The following is a 19683-nucleotide window of genomic DNA, read 5'->3' as shown; positions in this document are numbered from 1 at the left end:
TCCATTTTTTTCTGTACCCTTGCTTTTTGTCACAGTGTGCTGAGTAACATGGTCCCCAGAAGAACATGGGACAGACTTCTATTGTCATACCAGCTGTGAAGGACCCTAGAGATTAAATTATACAGTTAGAGCTGTTGCTGACAGCTCATTGATTTTTGACAGCTTTGCTCAGGAGAGGAATAAATTTATTGAGATGTATTAAACTCTCCATCCCTACCTTGGAAAGGGGGTCCTCTTATGGCTGCAGAAAGTGCTGAAAAGAGGGTGTACAGTGTCTGAGAGAGATACTTGCCCCAGCTGCCCATCTGATAGTAGCAGAGTTGCCTGGCTGGGTTTCCCTTGTTCTGCTCAAGGGAGTTCCCTTGTGAAGCTGAGTGCCAGCGACCACCAGTTTGAAGAAGGGCTGAAATCCTCTACCTGCTCCTGCTAGGGTGCTCATAGCAGGACCCTGGTCTGCATGCAGGATTAAGGTGGCTTTGGGCAGCTGACAAGGGGTGTATCCTAAACAGCTGTAACTATTTGAGAGTCTCTGGGTCTGTCTGAGGTATGACATGAGGATACAGCCCACACATCTGAGGGCATTTCTAGCCTGGTGAATATTCCAAACATGGTAATTTCATATGGAAGCCTGTGAACCTCCTCATCAGAGCAAGTTCTGCTCTAAAAACAAAACTGTCCCGTCTTTAACTGGCAGATCTGATAGAACACAATGACCCTGGTGCTCTTGGGAAGCTTCACTCAATCATAGTTGCTCAAGGCAACTATTCATTCACTCTGCAGCATAATTGCCCTATTTCAAGGCTAGAGCCACCTTCCCTTGGGACAGGTTTCACCTTTGCTCAGCTGAGCATGTGTAGGAGTGATCCACAGGAGCACATGGAAAGCAGTTTAAAGCAGCAAATTCCCTGCTGCTTTCAGAAGCTGTTAAATCAGGCATCTCTGGAGTGAAGAGAGGGTACAATGCAATAAATTGTCCCATTTTGAATAGTTTTTTCTGTTGTGAGCTGACATGACTATTTTCCTCCAATGCTAAATTCTTCCAATATAAATTTTTCAACAAGGATTTTCTTTTTTCTTAACAGCAGTGGAAGGAAAAAAAAAACCAAGATAAAGGTGGGAATTTTGATGAATATGCTATGTATTTGTAGTCTGGCATTTCCTCTAACTCAATAAATATGTAATAATAAAAACAAGATGTTTGGATACAGACGACTGATATTTTTACCACTTGTTTGGCACTGATTGATGGAAAGGCTATGTCTGATTGTTCTGTCTTGAATGACAGAAATAGGTCATGAGACTGAGTGCAGTTAATAAATGATAAAGGATACTGGTCCAGATTCTGCATGTCTCTTACACAGCAAGAATTTTAATTCAGGCAGTAAACATCTCCCTCTGATTTGCCTTTGCAGTGGGCTGTGCTGATGTGTGACCTACAGAATGAGGCAGCTCATGCTATAGAAATGAAGGCCTTTGTTCTGGTGTCTCCAGTAATGTCCGGTGGAAGTGGTCCTTAGACACTGCTATGGTGCACTTCCAAGTGATTAAAAGTTTCTTCATTAGTTGAGGGCTTCAGCATCTGTCCAAACCATGGTTTGGTTGACATTCTGCTTGCCCTTAATCCTTCACGATGTCAAGTTAACCAGGCCTGGCTAAACACCTTCAGTTAAAACACTTGGCTTCCTCAGCCTTGTTTTGCTACTTACCACACATACAGTGAAGCCACAGAGATGATTTTATGCATGACCTGGTGGGTTTGATTGGTTTGATTTTCTGGAGACCTTGAAATACTTTCAACAGCATGATTTAGCTCTTTCTGATATGCATAACTGTTTCTGTTGTGTTTAGGAGAAATACTCCAAATAATTTGAGAACAGCCGTTCATGGAAGACCAGTTTTGGACTGGTTTTTATTGTTCATTTGTGATCAATGGATAAACACAATCTGTAAGTTGAGTACACCCTGTGCTACTTCTAGAAGTCTGTAGAAATAATCTGCTGGACTTCTTGTTTGACCTATTTTACATAGAATTCCGGGGCAGTGTAACAGATATTAAACCAATAAAGATATGTGCAAATAGAATAGCATAAATTTCTCCCAACTCTAATGAAAAAGAGAATACTCTTTCAGATTTTTATGTTTTGCTAGCTGATAGCACTTATTACAGAGGTCTCTCTGCTCTAAAATTGGACAGAGATATTTTCTTTCAATTGAGTAATGCTTGAAGTTTCCATTTGTTAAACAGTTCATTAACAATTTCTTTTAACTAAATGGTTATTAAAATGTTATCTTCCTCTCCATCAGATCAATAGGACCTTCTCCAGAGGGTGTGCAGCCAGCTGTAACAAACAGTGTTCATATTTATACTGGGCCTGTGCTGTTCATGGCTCATTTATGGTTTGCTAGTGGTTAAATGTCCACAACAAAGATGTCAAATAAAATGTGACTTCTCTCTTGTGCCTGACCAGTCTGTCGGTGTCCTGTTATGATGACTCCACTGAACCCAAGTATGGCTTGACTAACTTGTTCAGGGGCGTGTGCCTACAGTTTAAGAAAGTTGAATCCTCTATTATAATCTAGGAAGAGACCCCCCTCCTGGCTCTCCCTGCTTTTAGATGAATGTCATCTGCTGCTGGCAACTGCATTTAAACTGAATTTAAAGCAATACAGAGCCAAGCTCAAATCACCAATGAAAGTTGCTCGAGGGGATCATTCAGTATGCACCGGATATGATTCTTACCCAGTAGGATCCCTATGGGGGAAAAAACAGTTTCAGTCCACTAACTGATCCCAGAAGTCACAATGCAGTCCTCCCTGGCTTCTCCCCATCCTTAATTCACCATGGTACTATTTCTTTCCATTCAGGTGGAGCCTGAGTGACTCCAGTCATACATACCTTTGTTACTGATTGCTGTAAAAGTCTCTTGCTTTGCTCTTAAAAATATAGTCATTGAAATATAGAGCACATGCTCAGTGAAGGGTGGTCGTAACTTGGAGGCAGGTAACTCTGAGATGGAGGTGTGCGAGAACCAAGTTCATCTGAGGAGAGCTATTTTGCCACAGTTGCTGGTTCAGCAGCAAGACATCTCCTGTCTCCTTTGGTTGACAGCTGCTGTGTGAATTTATCAGCTACGTGGTACCATCGACTTCCCACCCCTGCAAGGATTACAGCAGAGCCTGGCTGCCATGTCTCCACCTGCTCCCACCTTCATTTCATCCCTCTTAGTCTGTACACAAGGTTGCAGGCTGTGTTGTGTGGGAATCATTGTGAAATACATTTTGTACATGCCAACTGCATTCCATCTTATAATTTCTGTACTAACTTCTGCTGGAATGTTGAATAATATAACTTCCCAGTTTTCTCTAATATTACTCACAATCATCATCCCACACAGGGATAATTGTACTAATTAGCACTTTTTAGTATAAAGAAAATATTACTTGAGAACTAAGAATTGTTATAATAAATTTCCTGGAACATTAAGTAATTTGTTTCTCACAGAGTTGTTTTTCTCTGTACCCCTGGTTTCAATCACTATATACTCAAGTCCATCAGCATCTTGCAACATAGCAGAGGGATTAGCTTGAAAACTCCTAACTACCTGTTAGTGGAAAGACAGGGAAAAAATTAAAGCCCTTCAGTAGCTTATCATTCATCATTGTTTTGATTTTAGATGCCACACTAGAACTCCAAGATTTTTTCAATGCTGGAGGGAGTACTATGAACCAGGCCCACGTCACCTGTTTACAGGAAGCCAATGTTACTACAAGGAGGAGAAACTTGATCTCTCAAGTCCTTGACTGGGCTAATAACTGGGACCCTGCACCCATTTGTGTCAGCAAACAGCTTTGCTTCTTGTTTTCTGTCTTATGGATAAGAGATTCACAAAGCAGAAGTAATTGCCCTGAAACACTTGAGACATCAGTGGCAGAGCTGGCACCAGCTGCAAGCCACAGAGAGCTTTTGATGCAAGATGTTGCCTTGGTGTTTTTAAACACGTTCAATTAAAACTGTCTGAGCTGTGTACACCTTTCTCTTTTGTCTCAATTATGTGCAGCTTTCCTCTGTTACCTGCTACATGAATTGCCAGCCTGGCCTCTCCCAGAAGCTGCTCTATCTGGAGGATGAAGCTTTTAAAACAAAGAGAACAACCCACCATCACCACACCATCTACAACAAACCCAACGCCCCAAACCTAAAAACAAAACAAGCCAAAACCCCAAACTGTAAATTCATGTCTGCAATGCCCTTGGAAGCAATACTGCAATGATAGCTGCCCCCTTGCCTTCAAGATTACAAACCAAGCAGTTTTTTTGAGAAGCCCAAGTGTGTTTTTATGTGTCCTCATTCCTCACTGTACCCAAACCTCAGGCTGAAGTTGCACCTTTGAGATCACTATCTCAGAAGTTGTCTTAACTTTCAAGAAATTGCACCAGGAGCATCAAAATATATGAAGACTGCTTTCCAGCATGGCTGTTGACTCTTTTTTTGTCTCTCTTCCATCCATAAGACTGGGGCAGGGAGAGAAAGGGCTGAGTTTTCTGATGTCTAACAGAAAAACATTTTGCAGGAAGAGACATTAATTTGGGGGTCCCTTTTCTATCCAATTACTTGTACTGAAACTCTTCTGAGGAAGTTCATGTCTCCGAAGCCTCCCTTGGTTCATGAAACTGGTTTGAAAATGACCAGTTAATTAAAAAAAATAGGATGGGTGGAATGGGCAGGCACTCCCAAAGGGATTTCCAAATTGTAATGAGCATGTCAGAGGGCATATAGATCTGTGAATTTATATGAAACTGTACTGCCTGCAGTAAGATTTGCTGCAGAGATTACTTTCAGAAATAGGAAATTTTCTTCTGCAGATATATAGATATTGGGCTGTGCACTGAGCGTGGAGATACTGGGGTTTACTGTAGCTGCCTTTGCTTGATGTTTGGGTTGCTGCAATGCATCTTCTGCAGAGGTGTTAGAATAAATTAAACTGAATTCCTCAGGGGTTGTGCTTGCTGGGATGACATGAAAGTCAACCCTGGCTGTTGTCCCAGGAGACATATGGGGAGAAGATTTGTCTGTATGATTTTACTGGTTTACTTTGAATTAAGCACTCAAACTCAGTTCACTTTGCTAAAAGCAGAATGTGTTGCAGCACTGCTATAACTTCAGAGTTAAAAAACAGGCAAGCTCTCAATACTGATTAATTAAGAGGTCCCTTCTCTGCCAGAGGGGTCCTAACTGGACTGTTGGACTGACTTTCTACCCTTGTAGTAACGCACCAGACAGTCTGGAGTTTGCTTTTGAAATCAGTGTTGCTTGAAATGGTGGAAGGCTAGGAGGTGGAACTGACCTAGTGGAAATGTGTTACTCACATTACTCACATGATTACTCCCTTTCCTTAAAGATAGGACTTTGTCATGCTCAATTCATGTTAATTCAACCGGACACTGTGTACATGACAAGAGCACTGGCTTTGGTGCTATTTATAGACTGCTCCCAATGTTTGGTGGATGTAATGAAAGTGAGGGCCAGCATCTTCCAAAAATTTGGCCCTGATAGTGTTTTAAGAGGTGCTTGTGCTTCAACACCAGGTGTCATTGTAAGAATTTAATGAATCCCTATATATTTACTTTACAGCTGACACCCAAGATGGAACCGTCTGTGCACATAATCAACTCATGGGTTTTGAAGAGTTAAAAAAAAAAGAAGTCAATGTTTGGTTCTTGGGGTTCTTGTATAGGGGAAGAGAGGGACTTCTCACTTGTCTTCGGAGAACAGTTTCTCCAAATTCTCAGTGTTTTTCCATTCCCTGCTCACCCAGCTGGGGAATGAGTTAAGCTTGTGTTAACTAGTTATCATTTTCAAAAATATTTTTCTCCTTGTCTGTGTTATTTTAATGAGGAGAATTTCAATTGTTTCATCATTGCTTTGTACTGATACAACTGTTAATCAGGTGTTAACCAGGGGAACTAGCTCGTCACTTTCCTCACATATCTTTATCTTGCAGGATAAGCAGCCACATTGGTGTTCTCTGATTGCTCCAAATTTCCTGTCGAAGACTTCTCCTCCAGCCAATTTTTTTTGTTTTTACCTATGTGACTGGTTGTTTTCTTTATTAAATCTTGTGTTTAATGGGAGTTCTTTTATTAGCAGCACTGAAAATTGGGCTGCTTTACCCTAGGGTTAGGGACAGAATTCATTAAAAATAAAAAATTTTTTTAAAAATCATGCAAGCAGAAGAAAAGCAACATGTTCACACTCAAAGAGCAGAGACAGTTGGCTAACTGGTTTTGCTTGGCACATGGAGTTCTTCTGCCTGCCACCAGTCTGTACTCTGCCTAGAAATAACATTCTCACTCATGTTGCACCCTGATTTGGCTGTGTGGCTCTATTTTGTAAAGAAACTGCTGGAATATCTGACACCACTCTTGAGCCTGGGACATAACACCTCCCGTGTGAATTGGCTCTTATTCCCAACTCTTGCTGGGCCTGATCTTTGCTGCCAGGCTACATGCTTGTATTGCAACTTGCCACTAACATCTGGTAATAAATATAGAACTTTCTGCTTATTGCCCTTCATATCTAATTATATTCTGAAGTGTTTTTCTTCAGTGCACCTCATAATGTTATGCTTTAAAAGATGAGGAGGACAAGTTTCAACAATTGCCTGACTGAAAAGTAAAAGGTGATACTCTCAGTGAACAGTCCTGTCTGTTATGTTGTTCCTATTACACTTCCTGCTGTGTACCCAGTGGATAATAAGGAGCACTTCTCGATGGCCAAAGATGAAACTTTTATGATCACACCCTAGAGATTTGATACTTTTCAGTTTCCCATAAAGAATGATACGGTTTTTGTGTGCTAAGCACATGTAGCTTCTGGTGCTTTCAGAATAGAGGATTTAATGAGGTATCTCAGCAGCTGAGTGTGTCCAGCCAGAGAAAGCAGGACACACTGCAGCAGTGGGTTTTGCTGGAGTTGGGCATAACACATGGAGAGCAATGGTGCTTCAGATAAAGAGTGGAAACTTGGATGAAAAAGCTACCAAACATCCTGCAAGCCTAGCAAGAAATGAGGTGAGTCTACACCTGTAACCACTGCAACATGGATGGATTTTCCAGGAAGGTCAGCTGCAATAATTAAAGAAATCAATGTGACCTTGACAAGCACATGGCCTGGTCAGACAACATTGATTCACTAATGACATGCTGTTGCATAATCCTCTCCTATTTGGGTCAGATGGTTTCTAGACATGATTGATTTCAATGTTTGCAAGGAAGTGCATAAGAAACAAAGAACATAAATTATTCTGTGGAAGTTGGTTCTTGAAAGTAAAAATGTTTTGGACAGCAGAGGAGAATTCTGTAGCAGGCTGGCAGACTTGTGTATCCTTTTTTTTTCATCATATTTTGAATATTTAATGCAAACTTCTCACAGAGTCACAGAAATGTTTGGGTTAGAAAGGACCTTAAAGCATTCTCTTCTGCAGGCTGAACAGTCACAGCTCTATGTCTTCACAGGGGAGGTGCTCCAGCCCTCTGATCATTTTTGTGGCCCTTCTCTGGACTTGCTCCAACATGTCTGTGCTGAGTGCTCCAGAGCTGGACACAGCACTCCAGGAAGGGTCTCAGAGACCAGAAATAAAGGGGCAGAATCACCTTCCTCTTGTGCTCTTCAAGGATGACAAAAGATCCACTCTTCCTTCCCACCACACATCCACAAAGATATTGTCACAGACTTGTGGCACTAAATACCCGACTTATTTGTATGGCAAAGTACCAGAGAATACAGAAGACCTTAAGGTCTTTGCTAAATTTCTGTATCCATGCAAAAACCAGGAATTGAAAGTTCTCAAAGAACTTCCGAATGAGAACAACATCTTCCTTAGTGGGGTTTCTTTCTGGCAAGGAGCTGAGGAAAGAGTAGAAAATGTAAGAGCTGAAGATCTTAAACCTCACAGACTTCCTTTTTGTTTAGTTCAGCAATCTCTAAGAAGTTTCTACCTGGATTATTTCAAACATTGTGTAGGGCTTGACCTGACTTAGCAGTTCTTCTCCTGCTTTATTGCCTTGTACAGCTTGAGGAACATCAACTCGATCCATTTTCTAGGGTATATTTTTCATCCTATAACTGCCTGTCAATTTGTTGGTTTTGGATTGTATTTTCAAGGAAACTCCTAATTCAGACTTGTGCAGCCATTCATCAGGTAAAGGACATGGATGAAGAATCTATATAGAAAATAGCTTAATGTCTTCTAGCTGGCTCCTTCCTTTCAGGCACCACATGAAGGCTCCAGATCTCATTCAGATATGGTCTGCAGCACTGGATTGCTCAGATTTGTCCCAGGATATAGTGAGAATTTTGGGATACTGGAATGCAGCTAGTAAGGGAATATAAAATGGAAGTATGTTTATAATTTAGTGTTTTGAGTTTAGCCAGAAGTTCAAAAGTCATCCCATGCATTCAGTGCAGAATCAGTCTGTATCTGTAAAAAGAAGAGCCATTGGTTTCTCAGTTCAAGTCCCAGCCGGGGCATTCTTTAACTTTATGAAACTCCTCAAATCAAATAGGAATAGAAACATTACATCTTGGCTTAAAAAATTAATTCAAAATGGTTTTCTATTTGTAAAATATTTAAACATTTGCCTGCAGTCTCAGGAATACAAGCAAAATTGTGCCACTGCATGAAAATCTTATGAACTACCACAGAAATGGAAGTCTAGATGCAACTGCAGTTTGGTAGATGACTTGTGTACATAACTGTAAATTATTCTCCAGAAGAATTACTTATTGAGAGATGCTTTCTTTTATGACAATTCCATAATGGATCCATAGGAAAGAATTACATATCTCTATACAAGCATACATATAATATTGTCATATGGAATGTTCTACAGCAGATATTTGAACCTGCCAAAAGCAGACCTGGGCTCTGCTTTCACTGAACCTCTCTGTGCCCTTCTATCCTCCTGAGTGTCTTTTCATCCCTCCTACTATCTCTGCTCCTTTGACCAGGACTGTAGTTTGCTACAGACTGTGCTTTTGCAATGCATAGAACTTAGTGTCTCTGTGCTGCCAGCCAGTGAAGACAGTTTGTGTTCAGGAAATTATTCTCTAAGTACTGCCTGCTTGAACCCCTTTGCAAAGTTCCTTTTTTACTTTACATGGTTTTTCCAGCTTCTTGCTACCTAAATATGAACACAAGGGAGCACCAGAGGGTTTTTGTTTTCTTTTGTTTGTTTTTTACAAACAGAAAAAAGAAATCAGTGAGTGGGTTAGTTCAGGCATGATCTGGATGGGATCTGTGGCTGAGGTGGACAGCTACAGACTATTCTTCATTATTCTTCGTGGCCAGTCCTCTTCAGAGGACCAGGGCCGTGTTACTTCCCCACCCAATGGCTGCATCACCCCCCGAGGGAGATCTCCAGCTGTCACCACCTCCCATGTTGGCCCCATGTGGTTTAGCAGTGGCCCAGGGTGCACTCAGGGGGTTGGAGGCTGCTGTGCTGTTGTGCTGCTGCCTGTGCACAGCTGCAGACAGGGAGCCCTTCCCACTGAGGTGTGTACTCGCCTTTGCAGCCAAGAGCAGAGGCTGCTGTGGAGCTCTGCAGGGCACAGAGCTGGGTGCATTAACATATTTATGTTGTTCTGCAGCCCAAAGAAGCGAAACTATGGTGTGTTAAAGCTACTTATCTGTTGCTCATGACTACTGCACTACTTCTGTGTAATCAGCCAGAAAACTATCTTAGGAAGCCCTATTTTGCTTCTTTTGATGTCAAGAAGAAAAATCCCATTCACAGCAGTGGTACAGAAACAGGAAGGAGCAGATGCTGGAAAAAAAATCACTTGAAAATTATCTTGAGGGAGAGAATGCGTAGAAAGGACTATAGAATAAGTTTACCACATTTGATTAGGTATGAGACACAAAAAGATCAGAAAATGAAGAAGCCTTTTAAAAGGGGTTCTTGTAGGGCTGTAAACATTAAAGACTGATTTCTAAGGGCTAGGGGTGACATTAAGTAGAAATTTGAAATGTAATGAGTCTGGGTCCTCTAGCAGGTGCTGCTGGGAATCTGGTGACTCTTCAGTAATGCTTGTCCATATGAAGGTACCACAGGGGTAGATGTCATCTTCCCCCAACACGTGCAGGATTCCTGTGTGTGAAGTGGCCAGCAAGCTCTGCTAAGCATTATGGCAGGGTATTTGAACCTTCATCTGCTGCTGCCTTGGACAGAAGGTTTTGGGTGAGGCAGCACAGTGCACAGCTCCTGGGAGTGAGCATGCACATGTTTCCTATCTGTCTCAGAGCAAACTTAAAGGCTTGAGTTGGATGCTCTGGTTTGGCTGGGATGGTGCAAGGCTGGGAATCCGCTGTGTCCCTCTCCTGCCATGCAATCTCTCATGCAGTCTGCAGGCTGCCACCCCCAGCCAACTCCCCCCAGCTTTATTGTTCAGCATGATGCCATATGACCTGGAATATCCCTTTGGCCAGCTGGGGTCAGCTGCCTAGGTTGTGCCCCCTCCCATCTTCTTGTGCACCCCCAGCCTTCTTGCTGGCCAGGCAAAGAATCTGTAAAGTCCTTGACTTAGTGTAAGTGCTGCTCAGCAACAGCTAAAACATCAGGGTGTTACCAACATTATTCTCATCCTAAATCCAAAACACAGCACCGTACCAGGTAATAGGAAGAAAATTAACTCTATCCCAGCTGAAACCAGGATAAGCAGTGCCAAAGGCACTGATAAGTGCAGAATAAAGTGACTGCTCTTAGCCAGTTTAGAGCAGCTTGCACAGCATGCTGGGTTCACAGTTACACTCTGGTCTGCTGCAAGCTTGAGAGAGGCATTAACTTTGCAGATCTCTTTTTACTGTGTGGGTGTTGTGCCCTTTCCTTGCCTGCCTGCTCCTGGGAGTAAGGGGCAGCTCAACTGCATTTCTTCCCCTGTCTGTATTGACTTACTGTTAACATTTCTCAAAGCTTTTTAAATACAAGTGAAAAACTCCTGGCCCCTTTGGGAACACATCTGATTTTTCAGGTTTTATCTTTATCATTGATCCCTTTCCAGTTACTTCAGCCAAAGGTGAGGAAGTGATGTGTGAAAGATGGAGCATCTCTTTTTGTAACTAGGCTGTATATAAGGGTCAGCTGTTAAGCTGAGATTCTTACAGAAGCCCCAGAAATAGGTACTTTATGCTTTTGTGCAGCCAAGACAATTACACCAGGGAGAACACTCTACAATGCACTGAATTCTCATTTTTGCTCTTAGACTTTTTTCTATTCCCTTCTTGCTCCCCAGAGGATAAACTGGACAAAGACTACATCAGGGATGTATCCTGTGAGGTCAAACCCATTGCAGACATTTAGTGTGGCCTCTGCAGGAAGAATTGCTCAACTCCAGTTGCAAGAAAGTGTCGATAAATGATTCCTGTATAGAGTTTACTCTTAAAAGCATTTGAAATTGGTTCTGAGCTGACTTGAAGTAGAGCATAGAACAGGAGAATTACTGACCAGTAGTTTCATCTGATAAGGGTCTTCAGGTCATGATGACATACCAAATGGGCCTACATTTAAGTGGTGAACACTAAGAGAACAGAGAAAGCTTCCTATCCTTAGTTGTCAGTAATGCTCTAGCATTGCTTGTAGTTACCCTGTTTCTCTATTAGTTGTAAATAAACCAGTATTTTGGTGGACCAATTGGTGGGAGAAAATGCGTCTTTCATGGTGCAGGACAAAGAGGAAATGAGTTTTTCCAGGAGTTTGCAGGAAATATTTCCAGGACATTATAATGCCATCTGGCATAATGCAGTTCCTAGTTCAGAGAAAGGAGGCACAAGTAAATGTGCAAGAATGTTATGGTTTGGTGGTAAGTTCCAGGTTTGTTTCTTTGGTTAGCCACGTGCCACACTGGACAATTTTTTGCTTAAAACCATCATTTCAAACTTAGAAAACACACCTGCCAGACTTCTGAGCATTAGAGAGAGGAGGATGTATATAGGTGATCTGCCATGCTGCTGAGGCCAACATTCATTAGCAAATCTATCCTTTGGGGGAAGAATGTAAATATGCTGGTTTTCTGGCTGTTTGGCACCATGAGTTCAGCTTCTCTCTCGCATACAACAGCAGACAGGGGCTTCAGCCTTCAAGGACTCGAGGCAAAATCATGCACTTGGGATAATGTGATGTCACCTGTTTGGAAGGACTTTTTTCCCACCTACCCAGCAAAGTCCAGCTTAGACTGAACAGTCTGATTCTTCAGAGCTTTCCTATTGCTCTTTAGGCAGTAGTTATTACTGTGGATGCTATATGATCATCTGCCTTGTAAAACATTGTCTGATCTGGGTATGAGGGTTTAGTCAGAAAGATATGTGGGAATTTTAGGCAAACTGTGAAACTGGATCTGTGGTTCTGGTCCATTGTCTTGAACAACAAAGCTGGATGACAGGATTTCTGGCCCTTTTCCCCCTGACAAAAAGGACATTTTAAATTAGGATAATTTACTTTTCCAGTTTCCAGGAGAACCCCACAAATAGCCTTATTAGCAAGCCTGAGAAGAAACTGAACCTCCTCATGAACTGGAAGAGGCAGAATTGGTGGGAGAAAGAGAGGAACATTTTAAGCTGGCATCAGTGCCGAAGATGTGGTGCTACATCCTGTATCTCCACAGTCTGTGGAGAGACATAGATGCTTCAAGAGATGCTTTAATTCAGAGCTTTCAGTAGATGTCAGCCCAAATGAGTCTCTGACTCATTCCTGGTTTTCAGTCTGTGCCTGGTTCTCTAGGTGCCCTTTAGCTTGACTGTGCTTGAAGATGTAATTTGATTGCCAGGGCCACCTCCAATCCCTCCTTTCTCCTTTGTGTGTGTGTGGAGTTCTTCCACCCTGATTTGTTCCTCCCACCCAGCCTTTGTATAGAGCAACCTCCAACACAAAGAGCCCAAAAAAGGATTGTGCAGTTGTGAGGTGCTTGTCATCATTACACCTCGTCACAGCAGGGAGGTGACTCAGCTGCCACCCTACATGGTTGGGATGTGTCACCAGGAGAATATGGCATTTTCAAATGCAGCAAAGTTTGGAAGTGGAGTAGAGGAGAGAGGAGGAGTTGGGCTATGAAAGGACATTGGGGAACATCAAAGTTTCCAATAATCTGAAGCTTGTAGTTTAAGAAGTACGCAATTTAGAGAAGTATAATATTGTCACCTGAGCACATTGTGATCTGTTCTATTCTTTTACAGTAAAGGGAAGACTGGTCTAGTGCTTAGAAGTTTTGCATATGACCTGAGTAATTTAAATTCAATGCCCTGTTCTGCAGCAAATTTCTGCAATTTCTTTTACCCCAGCTGTAAAATAAGGTTGAAAATAGTGCTCCACTCATGAGACCATGGGGAGATTTCAGTCACAGTCTTTATACATTGTTGTCATGGAGTAGATCTATTTGATGGACCCCCATGGTGCACCAGTTTGTGCAGCATTGGGAGCTCTTTCGATGGGTAAAACCATGAAAGTGCAAAACTTTATTTTAGCTGTTATGGAGGACAAAATGGATTCACTACTTTTGGTGGCATAGCTTAGACTAAAAATAAATCTACTGGTTTTAAGTGATACGTAGACAAATGGGTGTCAAGGCTGTCATGGAAATTAACATATGGAGGCAGCTTTTCCTGAAAGGACAGGGTACTTGCATTCTTCACATACTAGAAATGGTGAAATAGGAGTTGTTGAAACCCAAGAAGTTAGTCTGGGTTTTTGGGAAGAGACACTTTATAAGCATGGGAGTTTTTCACTTCCATGGATAAACATCATATTTATTCTTTGCAGCAATGGACGGCTTCATGAACAGCTAAAGAAGGAACAACTGGGGTATAAACTGGGGCTCAATCCACCACAGACTTCCTTTGCTATGGTGTTGAAGTTACTTAGGTACAGAGAGCCTTGTTTTATTTGTAAATTGGGAAAAATATCCTTATCCTGCCTCACAGTGGTCCTTGGTCCTAATGCTGATTTATCAGTTTTTTTAATAGACCATTTATGTGCCATCCTGATGTCTGCAACTCTAGAGCCTCACTTGGATATAGCCTAAAACAAAGTTCCCTGTTGCTTCAGAGATACTATGGGACCATTTGGAGGTGTTGGACATGAAGTCCTGGCCAGAGTCCAAATTTAGTGTAGTTCCAGCCTGTTTACCAGAGAATCTCCTTGGCGTGTTCAGGAGGACATGCTCTTGTCTGTTGTGCTTGCCTGCTGTGGGCTGTTAAAACAGCTGACACGTCTCACCCCAGAGGAGCTGCATGCTATAATTGGTAAATCTCTGTTTACAGTAAACCAGTGCATGGCATTTAAGTGTTTCGAGATTCCTCTGGGGAGAAGAAAACTTACATAACAGGATGAAAGAGCATTCTGTTTAGATGGGAAGAGCCTAGATATGTTCTTTCTTTGGCAGAGCTGTAATTCCATATCTAGTGCTTAATGAACAGGTGACAAGGATAAATGTTGGAAGAATATTGTTGCTGAACAAAATGTTTCAAGCCAGCAGATGGAAACATGGATTCATTTAGTCTTTAGGAGTTCAGAAACATGAAAGAAAATTTGTGGAATGAATCTTCTGTGTCAAGAAGTCCAGGTCTGTGCTGTCAAAGACATTAACTGTTTTACTAACTGATTAAACTCGCTTTAAAACAAGCTAGGAATCACTGCTACCAAAAAGTTGTTCAATAGTCCAACACTTGTGATTAGAAACCATTGTATAGTCCCCGGCTAAAATGTCAGTGCATGTTAATTCCTTAGGGATACTTACTGAAGGTTTATATGGAGAATGATCACATACGTTTTCGCTTTTGTTTTTATAATCAAGGTTCCACTTTGTGGGATGGTTTTTTTTCTTCCTGATCATACTGTTAGCCCTATTTCATACCACTTATGATCTTAGTAGCTCTTTGTGACTATAGGTGACAGAACTGTCTGCTTTATCCCAGAAGAGTTCTTGTAATGGTCTAACAGCTCTCTCTTACTGGAAAGAAGGCACCTCATGTATTACAAAGCTGTTTTTTTTTCCCCCATTCCTGCATTTTGTTGGTGTCATCTGCTGAGCAACTAATACAACGTGCTCTGTCTTTTCTTTTGATTAGATCCTGCCTTAAAGCCACAATTCTTATTAGTCTTTAACGGCATGTTTTGACTGTGATCCTTCAGTGCATTCACTATGATTCCTTCATTCTTGCCTTTGGCCAATTTCTGTCACTTTTTAAGTTTAATTTTTTAAGTGGAAAGGCAGAGTAAGACTGCTCCTTATGGGAATTTACTAGTAAATTCCCAAGGCAATGAGAGTTTTATTTTTCAGTGAGAAAAGAAAGCAGTTTCGGTTGTAGAGAAAAAAAAAAGGCAGAAACTGTTATTCTGGTAATTGTTGAGGAAGATTGACGTTGCAGTGCAATGATATGTAGCCCCACTACGCCTTGTAGCATCAAAAAACTTCTTAAGGTATGCATGTGTTGTCAAATTGCCTCAACACCAAACTTGAGTTTCTAGTTATGTATGACATAGTAAGAAAGATGTGTCTGGGGGAGGAACCTGGGTGCTTTTGAGTTAATATCGATCCAAGTCCACACAGCATTCTGACTGTCAGACTTCAGTGGCTGCTAGACCAAGTTCTCTGAAGGAAAACTTTTTGCCGAGTGGTTATTTATACTTCAAATTTGCCTGTGAAATTTTTAGTTGCTTCTAAAAAGCATAAACACAATGCAGCTTTTCATAAAAGCTTTTTAAGTAAGTTCTCATTATCTTATGAAAAATACGTTCTTTTAAACCTTCTGACAGGGTTGGGAGGAGTGAGCAACTTGCATACTTTTCCAAGTCTTTGCATAAATAAGAGCAGACAGGAAGAAGTGGGGGAAAAAACGGACATGCTCAGAAAAACTCGTAAAATAACTGCCATTATTAAACATGCATATTTTAGTTTTGAATCTTCTTGATGGGAAAATCAAACTGCCTGCCAATTGTTACAAATTTGAAGCGAAAATATGCATTTTATTTAAAATTTTGAAAATACTTTTCCCCCAAATTAGCTCTAATTTTAACCACAATTTCATATAAAAAGGTGAAAATGTGGCAATCTAGCTTCTGCAAGTAACAACACAGTGTGAGTTAGCAGGAAGCATGAAGTGCAGGAAGCCCTGAGCAGCAGCTACCAGAGCCTGCTTGAGAAGATGAAAAGCCATGCTAGAGCCTGAAATCTGAGTAGTCTCCCAGATGGGGCAAGGAAAATGGTGCGTGTAGAGTCTCCTGCCTTCTGTTGCTATCCCAGCTCCGTCTGGCTGTGGTTTTGTGGCAGCTGTGATGGAGAGATTCTTGTGGCATGGGAATCTTTGGAGCTGGAGGAGCCTGGCTGGCACAGAGGAAATTGTGTGCATTTACCCTTGACTTGATCCACAGCCAGTTTTAAGCTGTATGACAAGCAATTGTCAGCAAATCTAAGAGCAATGTTCATTAAAACAATTAATAATTACATAAATTATTAATTTTCCTCCTTTGGACTTCTCAGCAGACTATAATGCTGGTCCTTAACCCCAGAAGAAGGAGGGAAATTACATAAATCCTGGTCCTAGAGTCTCTGCTTTCTTTGTGGATCTACCACCTCTCCAGCCTTTGGTGATGGCTGACAGCAAGCCACAGAGGTGTGTGCTTATAGCAGATGCCTGCTAACATCTGGGAAGGGAAGGCAGCTGCAGGCTTGGCGTTACCATTTTGTATCAGAGCTGTAGACTGTAATTCTCTGCCTTTGAACATGTGAGTGGGCTTACTTGGTTCTTGTTATATTCCCTTTCCCTCCTTACTAGGGAGGTTATAACATCCTCCTAAGATGCAGTTTCTGAAAAGGCTATTACAGAAATAGTCCTTGTGGTGGAAAGCCAGCCCAGCATCCCCATCCTGCTGCTGCTGCTAGAATCTGCCTCCCCTGCTACCAGAAGCACTGGGAGATGCTGACTTAGACCTGACATGGAGATGCAAAGCTCCTCACATACCCTGCCTTTACAGAGCGTGCTCCTCAGTGTGCCTGGTTGCTCTGATTGTACTCCAGGGATCACTGTCAAAGGGGTCATCCTGAGGAGTGTGATCCTCCCACCACAATCTTGACAGTGTTGAAGTCGGGTCAGAAATCAGTGTGTAAGAGCTGAGCATTTAAGACTGGAGTTTTTTGTTTGGATAGCTGGGAAATCATCTCCCTTTCTGGTCTGAGGAAAGAGTTAAACTCTTGTTCTGTGTGGTCTGGTATGAGACATATAGGCTAGTGGAAAGGAGTGTTGCTGACCCTGACCTTGGTGTTGGGGAATGCTATGGGGCAGTGACATCACACATGGGGCAACCAGGGGATCAGCCCCAGCCAGCATGGGGTTGTGGGGATCCTGCACGGGACTCCTGGTTTGATATATGCGTGTTGCAGGATCCCCACTGCAACAGGGTTGGGAAATGCAGGTCCTGCTTGACCAACCTGTTCTCCTGTTACAAGGTGACCTGCCTAGCGAATGATGGAAAGGCTGTGGATGTGTCTGCCTGCACTTTAGTAAAGCATTTGGCACTATCTCCCACAGCATTCTCCTGGAGAAACTGTCTGCAGATGGATGGGATGGGAATACTGGGTAAAACACTGGCTGTGTGGCTGGGCCCAGGGGGTGATGGTGAGTGCTGCTGCACCCAGTGGGCTGCCAGGCACTACTGGTGCCCTCCAGAGCTCAGTACTGGGGCCAGTCCCATTTAATATCCTTTTCAATGATCTGGTTGACGGGATTGAGTGCACTCTTACGAGTTTACAGACAACACAAGGTTGCTGGGGAGTAGGAAGGCAGAGGGATCTGGACATGCTGGATTGAAATGCCAGTTGTATCAGGTTCAGTAAGGTGAACTGCCAGGTCCTGCACTTCAGTCACAACAACCCTGCATGATTCTGTGAAGACTGTGATGTATAATGCTTATTCTTAACTTGATGTGCTGGTTCATGTACTATGCTAATATGGAGCTCTTTAAGCATAGATACAGGAGACAGGCTGTCAGGTAGTTTGCACTGTGTCTGATACCTGCTGCTCCTTCTGTGCAAAATATAAAATCTGCATTTGCTCTCCAGCTCTTTTAAGACAGTGCTGGTTTGATGGCTACAAATTATTCATTTCTCTTCCTACTCTTTGTACGGTCTGCTTAGTATGAAAACAGTTTTTGGCAGTGACAGTCTCTGCATCACATCCAATATCACAGAGTCCCAGGTGTGATGTGATCTTTGAGTGCATTTTCAGTACCTCGGCAAGGAGTTCTTGCCAGAGTACTAAACCAAATCCTGTTGATGTGGATGCTTTTGTATTACAACGAAGTTCTCCCTCTTCTTCTCTCTCAACTTGGTTTCCTATTTCCCAAACCCAGTGCTGACATCAGGTACATGTATCTCGTCACATGGACAATGGCTCCTTCTCTAAGCTGAACTATTCCTGTCTCAAAAGAATGGAGAATTTTGTGACTTACCCTAGGGCACTGCGGTGTAGCTGGCAGCGATGAAAAAAGCTACAGCAGGGAATGAAGGAAGGTCTTTTCTAGATGATTTTAAGTTCAGGATGTACTCACAATTGAGCTTTTGTTTGCTGTTGTTCTTTTTAAATAACTAAAAATTCAGGGAGTGCATTGGGGGAAGCCACTTCGGTATGTTGGGTGCTCATCTGTCCCGGAGGATGTGGTGTGAACAGGGTGGACAGTTTCCTTCTCTGTGCAGAACAGAGCAAGGATTGTCTGAGTATGAGAAAGGCAAAGCAGTGATCCTTCAGACCACGGCCTTGTTACTCTGTGCTTTTATGTTTGAAATCAGGAGATTCTTTAGCTCAGCAATTTGTACTATGCTGTAAGACAAAATGAATGAAAAGTGCAGTCTAGGGAAAAGACTGAGGCTTTCTTGAGTTTGCACTGAGGTTGCCCCCTTGATATCTTTGGGTTTTGTGTTTTTTTTTTTTTTTTCTGAGGTTTGCCATTTCTGTCAAAATATGTAGGGAGGTTTGTTTTAGAACTTGGAAGAGACCGGGATTTGAAGGAATACATACCATCACTCTTAATGTATATATACATTATGTATAGTACAAAGCTGAATTTTTCACCTTTTAGCAGCATGTATGGTTTGATTCTTACCACTGTGACACTATTCTTCCACTTCAGAATGATGCAGAGCTTTGGTGGAGTAGGGAATGGGTTTTTCTTTGATGTTGCTGATACCAGCCTTTTCTTGGGGGTGAAATAGTGAGTAGAAGTCCTTGGTAGTAGCTCAATCTCATTTGTCAGATTCCAAACTCCAGTGATGTCAATGAAAGGAGACATGGAACTAGGTAATACCCCCAAATTATCTTGTGTATGTGCCTGTATTCATCAGTCCAGTGAGCAATCTCTCTCCCTCACACCTGAGGGTTATACTGCACTGCTGCTGTGGTGAGGTCCCACCATCTCCACAAGCTGTCCACCTCTGCAGCATCTCTCCTCAGGTTTGTGTTCCTGAGGTGTGCTCCTGGCTGGTAGCTCTGCCTCAGGCCCTTCTTGTACTCAGTTCAAATGAGACAAGAAAGGACAGTGGAATTATTCCAGCCTCTTCCTCACTCTGCAGGGTTTTTTTAAAGATGTACTGTTTTACTTTTTTCTTCTAGAGGACTCCATGCACATTTTTCCTGTTTGCAG

The 19683-nt window shown here is 42.2% G+C and overlaps 1 protein-coding gene across 3 annotated transcripts in view; it reads right to left on the bottom strand.

Moving 5' to 3' along the window:
* The window catches only part of LOC104695341, a 97683-nt gene that overhangs the window by 60045 nt on the left and 17955 nt on the right, over window positions 1–19683 (bottom strand). The gene's annotated exons all lie outside the window — the stretch shown is intronic.

Source organism: Corvus cornix, chromosome 6 (assembly GCF_000738735.6).
Source record: "Corvus cornix cornix isolate S_Up_H32 chromosome 6, ASM73873v5, whole genome shotgun sequence".
NCBI classification, from domain to species: domain Eukaryota; kingdom Metazoa; phylum Chordata; class Aves; order Passeriformes; family Corvidae; genus Corvus; species Corvus cornix.
Note: the sequence above shows the minus strand (reverse complement) of the source record. Positions and strands in the feature narration are given on the sequence as shown.